This window comes from Zophobas morio, unplaced genomic scaffold, assembly GCF_036711695.1.
Source record: "Zophobas morio isolate AGI-343-1 ecotype UQ-CSIRO unplaced genomic scaffold, CSIRO_AGI_Zmor_V1 ptg000419l, whole genome shotgun sequence".
NCBI lineage: Eukaryota > Metazoa > Arthropoda > Insecta > Coleoptera > Tenebrionidae > Zophobas > Zophobas morio.
In genome coordinates, this window is record NW_026972523.1 from 51,213 (window position 1) to 62,783 (window position 11,571).

The 11,571-nt window shown below is 34.3% G+C and overlaps 1 long non-coding RNA gene across 2 annotated transcripts; it reads right to left on the reverse strand.

The window, feature by feature from the left end:
* Positions 1-33: 33 nt before the first annotated feature.
* LOC135120781 (uncharacterized) lies at positions 34-717 on the reverse strand. Of its 2 annotated transcripts, XR_010278728.1 has the most exons (4): positions 514-717; positions 414-453; positions 164-288; positions 34-115 (listed from the first exon to the last, which is right to left on the reverse strand). It is a non-coding gene; the product is annotated as an uncharacterized LOC135120781 (long non-coding RNA). The 2 variants fall into 2 exon arrangements; XR_010278727.1 differs by having other exon boundaries at positions 40-288.
* Between the last annotated feature and the right edge of the window lie 10,854 nt (positions 718-11,571).

Sequence of the window (11,571 nt, forward strand, 5' to 3'; positions counted from 1 at the left end):
GGGGGAAAGGAGCAGAGGCTCTTACCTGGGGGCCATAATTATATATTTCTCCTGGTAAAGAATGAAAGGCTCCCCCATAGTGAGAAATTGGGGATCTCCCATCCACTGGACAATTCTGAGACGCATTGAAAGATGCTAGCTGGATCGTGTTAGAATTAATAACCGGTGTAAGAGGCGCGTAAAACGTGGCGTCTCCAGAAGGCGGATAGAATGGAGAGGAATCGGAAGGCAAAGTATTTGTATACGCCGTTTGAGAAATTGGCTGAGAACCAGGCACTGAAGATGGTGCTTAATATAAAAAGATATATATGGATATGATAAGTAATAGAGAAAAATATAAGTTATTTCAAAAAAGCCTTAAAAAGTTTTTTAAATTATAATTTCAATCACTTTCTTGTAAATCTTTTATAAACCTTGTTGAGTCTGTAAGGAGAGAGATTGTGGAGCTGTAGTCTGTGGTTGGTTTTGAGGAAAATAAGCATTGGGTTGTGGCCTTTGATTATAAGAACTTACAATCGTGGAGCCCAGCTCAGGGACATGGGTTTGTTGAGGTTGCGAATATGAATTTTGGAGCGATAAATGATGAATTTGCGAAGAAGGATTAAAAGGTATATTCGTTTGCTGATTAACTGAAGAAAGTTGTGGTAAAGTTGCTGCGTTGGGGCTAGGTAGTGCTTCGCGAGTTGCGAACTCTTTTTTTAAAACATTATTATCTCTCTGCTGGACTGGCATTATTAATAGTTACTCCACACTTGTTTCACCAAAGAACGCTCACCAAAAAATAAATTCGAAAAATATCTTGGCGGAGCAAGGACAATTAACTTAAGCAAAAAAATTTTAAAGCGCCAAGTTAAAACAGAATGGAACCCAATAAGGCATAAAATATTTTTCGAGTTCTCAGCGCCACTTGTTAAGCCGCTGCTAAATTAAAAATGAGTTACAGAGAAAGCGGAATTCTTTTAAAGAATAAAAATTATGTTAGCCGAAAAACAGTTCTTTTTGTTATAATATCTTGCTAAGTCCTTTTTTATCAAAAAAATAATTTTACGCATTCAGTTAATATTTTCATCACGGCAAAAATAAACGCCTACTAAGGGTATGGGAATATATGTTAAGCTGTCGGGTTTAAGGTTTTATATCTTCGTATACAATTAATAAGATTAAGTGAAATTCTGTTTTTTCCCAAAAAGATTCAAATATCTGGTTAACTTCTCTATATACTCGTTTGTAATGGGTTAGCTCTAAAACCAAACCAATAAGATAAATAACACAAGAAAAGGCGAAGGAAAAAGCTGGTGCATCATTGACCTTATTAATGTCCCTTGACATATTACTTATTTTTGACTGAGATTATTTTATCCTTTATAACAAAAATTTAATTAACAACTATCAACTAAATCTCAAATTGCTCTTCCTCATAGCCTTCTAATCTGAGTGGTTTACTATTTTACCTACTATGCCATCGTATTGATAAATTTTGTTTACTTTTTAATGTACAAATAATTTTTCCAATTTCATCTTACAAATTTAATGCGTTATCCACTTTGAGTATTACCTTTTGATAATTTTTACATTTACAATACGTCCGTTCTAAAGTATTATCCACCATACCTTTTGATTTTTATACCCGACAGCTGATAAAAAAGGGTAAAATTACTTCACATACTAAATACAATATATAATAGTAGAATAAGCTAATAACCTGTTTTTATTACAATAAATCTTATACATATATTCAGTGTTTGTCATAAAGATTGACCTTGGCATTAGTTTTTATAACGAGCTTTAGAAAATAGTTTTAAAAAAGGCCCGTGCTTCCAGCAAATTTAACGTTTTTTTTCGAATTATCATCAGTTAGGTGGGTCAAAACAATCATTTTTTTTTTATTGAGCTGCATTATTTTACTTTAAAGCGATGGTATGACATAAGCTGTTTAAAGTCCAACACTTATATACCTAAATTTTACGTATTATAGACCAATACCACTTTTTTGGTTAGTTAATCAAGTTTGGCCACCTTATCAATATTTTTTTTGTAATTTGCACTATGCTTTAACTGAAGGCTATCTAGTCTATTAATACCGTAAAAATCTTTAAAAACAGCTAGCTTATTAATTTAGATTGTTATTTGGGGTGCAGATTTAAATTTTTTTATTCTTCCATATTTGTAAGACAAATGTTTCTTTCTCAATCATTAACATTTGAGCCTCGTGGTCTCTTCAGCGCAGTGCTCTTGTTCAATCTTCTTGGATAGTAACTTTTGCACAATTAGTTGAGATAACGAATTAATTAAAAAAAGCCGTCCAAAATATTATATCCTTCATGAGGGGATATAGTGTTAAATAAAGCAAATGCAGCACTACCTCCCCTTGCTTTTCCGGTGTATATGTCGTAAGAAATCACATGTCCATAGAGATAGCCAAATTTTAAAACTAAAACCGTATGATAATAGCTGACAAATCTCAATTATTCTATTTATTTAATTTTAAATTTAATCTTTGACGGGTCCAAGTTTGTACGGTCGAACTTTTAGGTCCAGATGTTTAGTACTATTTAAATAAAATTTCTTAACAGTCGTTCAGATCCACTGAGTCATATATTATGAAAAGTCATAAGGAAAGCTTAGTAAAGAAGACCAAAATATTCTTTTTGAAAATAGTGGCATATCCAGAAAAAAGAAAACATCTCCTCCACTTCCATCGTCGCTCAATTTTTTTTTTTACAAAAATATAAATAGCTTTGAGTCAGCACATGAGAAAACAGATCATCTGTAAAAAACTTAAAAGGTGGTAGTGCTTATTTAATGTCCTTATCCCCCGCAGGCGACCTTCCTGTTATTAAAAATTGTCTATTATAAAATTGCTAATATAATTTATTTTTTCACATTCTAAAGCTTTTTTTGGTTGAAGTTTTTAAATTAATTAAAGGCTCTTTGGACTTCAAACAAGGCGTTTAGCATTTTGGAGCCAAGAGAATTGAGATTATTTTCATGTTCCTTACTAGCTAGCTCATCACCATCTGTGACACTTCCTTTACAATAATTATACCTTACTTAAGCTTTACTATTGTAAGTAGACGCTGTTTTTTATTTTCGAAAACAGGTGAAATTACAAAGCAAAACTGGAGTTATTAAATGGATGATGCAATAATCCATGTGTTTAAGACACCTAAACCCGTCTCTCGGGGGTGGGGTTTTTCAAACTCCTCTGAAATTAAAAAACGTATTGCCACATGATTATAAGTAGTGGAAGAATCGCTCATTGACTGTATACCTCTTAGTCTGTTCGCTCTCTATCGGTATAGTACACGGACGCTGCAAATAATATTACAAATTCGAACGATAATATTCCTACAAATCCAATTTGGGGTTTGTGACGCCCCACCTCACTATCTACGTTATTGTTTTTTCCTCGGTTTTTGTTGTGGCCTCACGTCTTCAGGAAGTGTAGTAATATCGGTTGGCCCAGGTTTTATGGAATGAGCAATAAATATTTATAATGATTTAGAGAGTGGTTATATTGGTGACGAAGGAGACAGTGTAGACCCAGGCTTCGCTAATGATCATGACAGTGTCTCTGAGAAGGAGCTCGTCGAATCTGAAAACCTGGGGGGTTCCTTCGAATAAAGTTGGTAGCCAACTAAAAAAAAAGGCAGAAGCCAAATCCCAAAGTATATTATGGAAAGAAAAATATCAAATGGTCTGCAGAATCTCCAAAGTCAAACTTCCGAACAAGGAAGCATAACATAGTTAGACATCTTCCAAGCATTATTGTTAAGCAAAACAGAGAGGAAATTATTGTACTCAGTTTTCTGCTCGCTATTTTTACAGATAAATTATCGAGGGACATAATTAAACGAACAAACGAAAAGTTCCCACAGGTTAAATTGAGACTTTCTTTAGAAGACAGACAGTTACAGAAATACAAATTTCATGGAATATAGGATGTTTCCTAGAAATCTTGACGTATTTTTCAGTCTTCAACTCAAATCGTGAAGATCTCAAGCTTTGTTCGCTACAGATGGCACATTTTTCGTTGCGTTATCTCTTTGAAGCGTGCACTAGTCATTCTAGCATGCTTGTTTAGCTTTAATAATGCATCTGATAGAACAGATAGAAATAAAACTGGTGCAACGGCCGAGACGTTTGTAAAAATTGTCAACAATGTTACTCTATTGGAGAATACGCTTGCGTAGACGAAATGCTTTTGAATTTAGGAGGCGATGTGCAAATTTTGCTGCATAATGCCAAATTAACCTCGAAATTACAGTTTATAAATTATGGTTTTGAACGATGAGAAAACCCACTACTTTTTAAATGCTTTTATAGTTCTGGCATGGACAGCGATGGGCCCACCCTTCTGAAGATGAAAAAAATTTGGGAAAACCGGCTCAGTCACTTTTACGTTTGACTTTTCCTATCAATGGGACAAAACAAAACAAGACTGCTGACAACTAGTTTTCATTCATCCCCCTTCCGAATAGACGACTTTTATAGCATTTAACAAAATGAAATGTCAAATGTTTATTACTGCATAGTGTAAAGTGCCCTTTGCTACCTGTAAACAAAAAATTGTGGCCTACATTAATTTTTAATAAGCATTATAACTTAATAACCAAACAGCGCTGACCAGATCTCAGTGTGTGCATAAACTTTTATTATTAGTTAAATTCTTATGCTTACCAACAGGCTTTAGTTTACATGTTAACTTTGATGCTACTTAAATAGAAAAAAGAAAATCAAATTAAAAAACTGACACATGATTATTCACTAAGATAAAATTAAGTTTTCACACGATTGTTTACCAAGATAAAATTAAATTTTTAAATGATTAGACAAAGTCAAATATTCTTTTTTTAAATTATTATTAGTTCTTTCCATCTTAGGCTTTATTTTATTATATTCTTCTAGTTAAAAATTATGTACGATTGCTTTTAACAAATTAATAGCGCTATGTACGAGGTAAAATTTAGCAGTTCCTAGGTCTACATAATAATTTTTGTTAATTATACTATTTTTTTTAATATTTGTTTCTATCCATCCACAGGACATAGATGAATTTTTCACCATAATATATTACCGTTATTCGTCGGATGACTAGCCTTAAAATTTTAGTTTTTTAATTATCATTAATCTACTTTGCATTGAGAGTTATATTGATTTTTTTAGTGAAATATTTTTTCAGCTATAACTAACTCTGTTTAAAGTTATTAGGCTAAAATGAAAGTGATTTGTTTAAAAAAATACCACAATGACGAAAAAGCTATGTAACTTAAAAATATCTGTTAATTATACGTTATTATCAACATTTTAATTTCTACAATAAGTAAAATGCTTATCATAAAGCCTTCTTTTATCTATCAAATTTTTTAAATGGCGTATGAAAATTTTTTAGATTAGTATTGTAAGTTTATAAGAAACCAACATATAATATTTATTTTATTATAAAATTATTAATAACGTTGCTTCTAATTTATTTTCTAATAAAGTTCTTTATAATATGAATATTGGGATTATAATAACATTTTTCGTAGCATTTACAACAAAGATATGTTTTTTCACCGAGATGCAGCTAAAGTATTGTAAAGGCAATTTTACTGCTTATATAGAAACACGAAAAAAGGTGATTAACGATATTCCGGATTTCTTGAGTATGGCGAGCAATGCTCTCAAAAAAAGGATTATGAAACACACCAGTTTTGATGTAAATCCAGATATCTTATATCTAGCCTACTTTGGATACTCTAATTTAACCTCGCCTTTATGGTCAGTTACCTTAACTGGCGCCGTTCTAGTTCATTTTCATGAATTAGTGCAAAATATCGACTCGAATAAGCTAAATACCTATTTCCGTATAACTTATTATAATAACACTCTCTTTGAAGGTAAAATTCGCCCAGACGATCTACGTTACATAATTCGTCAAGTTAACTTTGCGTCTTTAGTGAAGGATAAACTTAAAGCGTTTTGGGTTAAACATGAAGAGGATTGGCGCACTTTAGCAAAAGCTGAATTTTTACGTGCAGCGCACCAGGCAAAAAAGAATGGTTTGCTAACTGAAAAGGACTACTCGAGCTTGATTCAAGGTCTTGCACCTGGAGTATCTCAACCAATTACTCTAAGGCAGCTTTATGGGCATGAAAGTTTTTCAGGAGTGCAAGTTCAATTTCTAAGTATCAACGGTTACTTTTCTAATGATATTCTCCGTATATCTCTTGAAAACAGGAAAGAAATATTGTATATCCCTTCAATTGGTCAAGAAGTTTTTTACCAATTTACAGATAGTGAGTTTCTATTAGAGGGAAATCAAGTGTTTTACGTATTTAACGAGGATACAACTATGCGGAATTGGGTAGTAAATCAGGCCAAGGATATAAGAATAAGGTTTTTACTTGCACGCCATTTTAATATATATGATAGACAAGACGGAATATTATATACTGGCGTGGTTAATAGTCTAAAAAAGCTGGCAGAGGGGATTTGGAACAGTCAAAGTGATGTTGTTAATGGTGGTGGAGATTTTTACTTCACTGAAAGTGGTATGAGAACCATATCTGGCCCCTTCAGAAATTCTGGTGAATATAAATATGTTGTTCGTGATGTTTTTCACGGAATTACATATTTAACCAAGCAGCGCACTTTACAAGAGTCCGCAACATTGGTTTTACCACGTGAAGGTTCCATAAGTAATCCCCTCTTTTATTTTGAGATATTTGAGAGAGCAGTTGGCCAAATTTTTATGTTGTGTAGTCCTATAGCGGCCTCTTTAAAAATATTGAATTTTACAGCTTTCCTTAAATATAAAACTGTTGCAAGTCATAAAACATTTAAGGATGTTGAAGGCGCAATACTTAACGAGATGGGTGTACTTTTCGGCGCCCTTAGTCAAGTTGTAGACAAAAATAACCGAAGAATTACCACTTGTAAAGGCCTCCATGCACGAGATATTAAAAAAGGAAAACCAAGTTATTATGAAGATATATTAGCAAAATTTCCAGATTTAGAAACACAGCTTAAAAAGCCTGATCCTTTGGTGTTGAACCATGACCGACGAGCCGTGGATGATATTAACCGTTTTTCAGGAACAGAAAAAATCATCTCGAATCTTCTCGTTAGATCCAATTGCGTATATACTAAAAGTGAAGTAGGAAATACCGTTAATTTAGCAGAACTTCACTTTGAGTTTAGTAGATGTGACAGGAACCTACAAGTAATAATGGACCAGGCCTACAAGAAAAGTCCTACCTTTAGGCGCTTGTTCAACTATGCTTACGATAAAGAGCTTCATAACCCTGAAAAACGTTGGGGAATTATGCCTATGACAACTTTACGAACGTTAGCTTTAGGAGAGCAGTTTGGTGATGAAAGGATTAGACTCCTTGAGCTTTATCCTAATACAGAAGCGTTAAAAAAAAAATTTAAATTCTATCAAAGTGGCCTATGTTTAGTACCTTTTTCTATGGAGCGTGTTTATCTTCGCCAAGTTGTTAAGGCTCTCACATTGTTACCAGACAATGTATCCAAAGTAAGTATACGAGGACCAGTAGTCGAGTATACCAATCTTATACTTAAAGAAATGAATCTTGCTGAACCCGTTAGGACGCAATATATCAATCAACTAGCAGATATACAACTAGCAATCTTACAAGGTAAAAACTGCATTAATTATGCGGTTTATCTGCAACTACGCAATAACATTACCTCTGCCATGCCAAATTTTTCAGAAATTGCGCGTAGCTTCATGCGCGCAAAGATTAAAGAGCGAACTGGTTTGGATCTGGATACGGATAAAGTCTATTTAAATTATTTTGGAAATACCCAAAAACAGTACTCGTCCCTGGCTTTCTTAAAATGGAGCCGTGACGTTCAACCTCAGTGGTCTATTACATTAACGACTCTGGCATTCACTAATTTTAATAGTGACGATGAGTTTTGTGATGCAAATAAGTTGAATGAAAAATACGGGGTGTATTGGCATGGTTCCGGATGTGATCACTATGGTGCAGAAAATGAAGTTAGAATTAAACCGTCCACCCTTCGTGATATAAGCTGGAAACTCGATTTTGCGTCAATTGTGAACCAAAAGTTAAACGAGTTTTGGACCAAGCACCATGAGGATTGGCGCACATTGGCAAAAGCAGAATTTCTTCGTGCTGCTCTTGATGCTAAGATAAAAGGTATATTAAGTAACTTAGATTATACTCGTTTGCTCAAAGGAATAGTTCCAGATCTCCCTCTAACCGAACCTCTAACTCTGTTTCTGCTACAACAGAAAACAAGCCCTTTAATAGATGTTCGTCGTTTAGATATTAATGGTTATTCTGCCACTGATATTCTCAGATTTGTGTTAGAAGATGGGCGAGAAATACTTTATATTCCTGGACATCATCCAGCTTTTTATTCCTTCGACAATGACCATAAGATGCGACTTTGGCTCGTAAAACAAGCAACAGATTTAAAAAAGCGGTTACAATTGACTGCTCATTTTTCCATGTATGATCGCCAGGATGGAAATACCTATACTGGAGTGGACAACGCGCTACAAAAATTAGTCGAAGGAGATTGGGAGATTGACGGCACTGGTATCGATTATAAAAACCTTAAAATTGAAAGTGATATATTTGATGCGTTAGCATTACAAACTAAAAAATGCCGATTTAATAATGCCAAAACATTAATTATGTCGAATCAAGAATTAAGTGAGCAACGCACTTTGATGGCCTTCCAAATGGTCGCTATGGTTTTCAGTATACCGTTAATGTTCTTCGGCTCAGTAGGGGTAGTACTGGGAACGGCTATTTTTGCTACAACTTTCGGATTAGAACTTCATATCGCAGTTAATGGTGATTCATTAGAAGAGCGAAAGGGAGCTTTTAGAGCTGCAGAAATGGACGTAGCGATGGCAGCACTATTTGGAGCGGTTGCCAATATAGGGAGTCGTTATATTAGTTTTAACTGGGAGGCGATACAACGTATCAAAAGTAAAAAAAAATTTTTTATAAAACCCCAATCAATTAATGGAAAGATGGGGTATCCACTAGGCCCAGTAAAACCACCTCAATTTCTAGTCGAAGAGAAGGGTCTAAAAGTTGCGGAAAATCCAAGTGAGAACGTTAAAATGACAGAATCCCCCTCAGTAAAAAAAAAATTTTTAGAAGAGCAGCAACGTGCATTATCAGTACTGCCGGAGTCGACCTTGAAAGAAGTATTACCTGATAAGCAAAAACAGGCTTTATTACGAAAGGTTTTAGAAAGAACGTCAAAAACACCCGCCCTTTCAAAAATGGCAAATTCGAAATCACTGGTAAATAAAAACTTTAGACCTTATTATAAAAAACTATATCAAGATGTCCCAGAACTTAAGAAACAGCTGGATAATCCTGATCCTTTATTATTACGACATGATGAAATTGCTACTGACAGCTCTAACCGTTTTCCAGCAGTTAATGAAGAGGAGATAATCAAGTCATTTCTCCAAAGCAAAGAAGGGATGGGTTACTTTGATTTTCCTAAATTAAGTAAAATCTTATGGAACCGGAGACCACATGAATATATGCTTTTAAAACAAATTATGCATGAAGCTTATTATAATAGCCCTACTTTTAGGCGCTTATATAATTACGCCTATGATGCGGTCCTCCAGTATCCGGAGGAGCGGTGGCTGATTGCGCCTAATGAGGTTTTTCGAACGACAATTACTGAAGAAGATTTTTTAGCTACTAATAAGAAGAAAGTAATAGGGTTAAACGTAGATTTCATAAATTGTAGATACTACCAAAGTGGAGATACTATAACTCCTTTAACTGCGGAACGTGCTTATCTTCAAGAGGTAATCAAAGCACTCACCGGGATTCATTATGAACCCTCAGAAGAATTTTTCCGAGGGCCAATAGTCGAGTATACCAACATAGTTTTAAAAGAAATAGGACGAAGTATACCACATTACAGTGCTTCGCCTGTGAGAACAAGTTATTTAAGCAGTTTGTCACAAGAGCAACTAAAGTCGATAGCTCATTATAAAGCACTATCCCAAAAATTCCCCGAACTTAAATTGCAAACTCAAAAACTAGATCCATTTCTGCTAGACCATGATCATATGGCCGTTGACGGTGAGAACCATTATAATACGCAAGTGTTTGATGTTATGTTTAAAGAACAGACTGGCTCCATAATGTCCTTATATGGATCGCCCCCAAATGCGCTGCTGGCCAAGGAAACAGCGGAGTATAAAATTTTAGGACCGCTATTAAACAAGGCGTATAAAGAAAGTCTTATATTTAGGCGTTTATATAATAAAGCAAAAAAAACATATAAATGGGAAAATCAAGAGAATCGTGTTTTATTAGCTCCTAACAGTAATTCTGTATTTTCAACTACATACTCTTACAAGGTTACTGAAGAAGGAGTGCTGGAATTTAATCCTAACTCAAAGCTTATTATTTTTTTAAGCACTAACCTTGAAAACATTGGAAAGTACAAGGGCATAAAAAATACATTTCATAAATTTACATTAAACCGTGCTTATATGCATGAGGTGGTTCATGTTCTTACTGGTCTTAAGGACTCTACGTCTGCTGGGCACCCAAGGGGCCCTGTAGTGGAATACACCAACTTTATTCTTTCAGAAATGGGGGTCCAGGACCCTGTGAGAGTCGCTTATTATTGCCCACCCAGAAGACCTCCTCGAGATCTTTCACGTGTACTTGGCAGAAATGAGACAATAACTTCTGATATAGACCTAGATTTTGATCATAATTGGAGGTGGCCTGTTTGTCATACTTGTTACAGGCAAGGCGTCATTTCTATAAGTCTTGTATAACTTCAGAAGTATATTGGTTTATAACATTAACTTAAAAAAGAGTGTGTTTCTATTTTTATCAGTCTAACGGAATAAATGAAAAGGGAATTATTGTAATCATAATTAAGCGGACAAGTAGTAATTATCCAGTAAAAAGCATTAATTAAAAATTTCGGCTTCTATATTTCTGAGGATAGTTGTTAACAGCAAAGTAGGCCAGGAAGATTAAGGATAGATAGTGGAGAACGTGTTCGGTTACGGTTTTATGCCTGACTTTAGATGTAAAGTTTGTCACCTTTGAGGGTCTACTAACGTACATGTTCTTTATAGAAGTCAGATCTCTGCATATATTGAAACCACATTGTTGTAATTTTTTGAGATGCGCCTTAAAACAATAATATTATTTTACCGCTATTACCCATTTTTACAAAATATTCCTTACGTTTCTAGGTTTTATATCTTAACTTTTAAATAAGGAAATTAGATGCTATGCTTTTTTATAAGAAGCATTTAGCGATAGCGACCAAGTACGGCGGTAGAGAGTCTCAATGATCTTCATGAGCTCACCGTCTTTATGTTACACTTGCATTGCAATAGGCTCTAAAAATTTAGAGCTTAATGTATGGGTGAAATTCAACTACCTTATTCTCTACTTAAGTCTTTAATTTAAGCAAGAAAATACAATTTTTTATCAATATTAAAGTCGATCCTGTTTACTCTTTATTTCTCGAACCTAACGATTTCGATTTAAAGCACAGTTAGTATATATTTTGTAA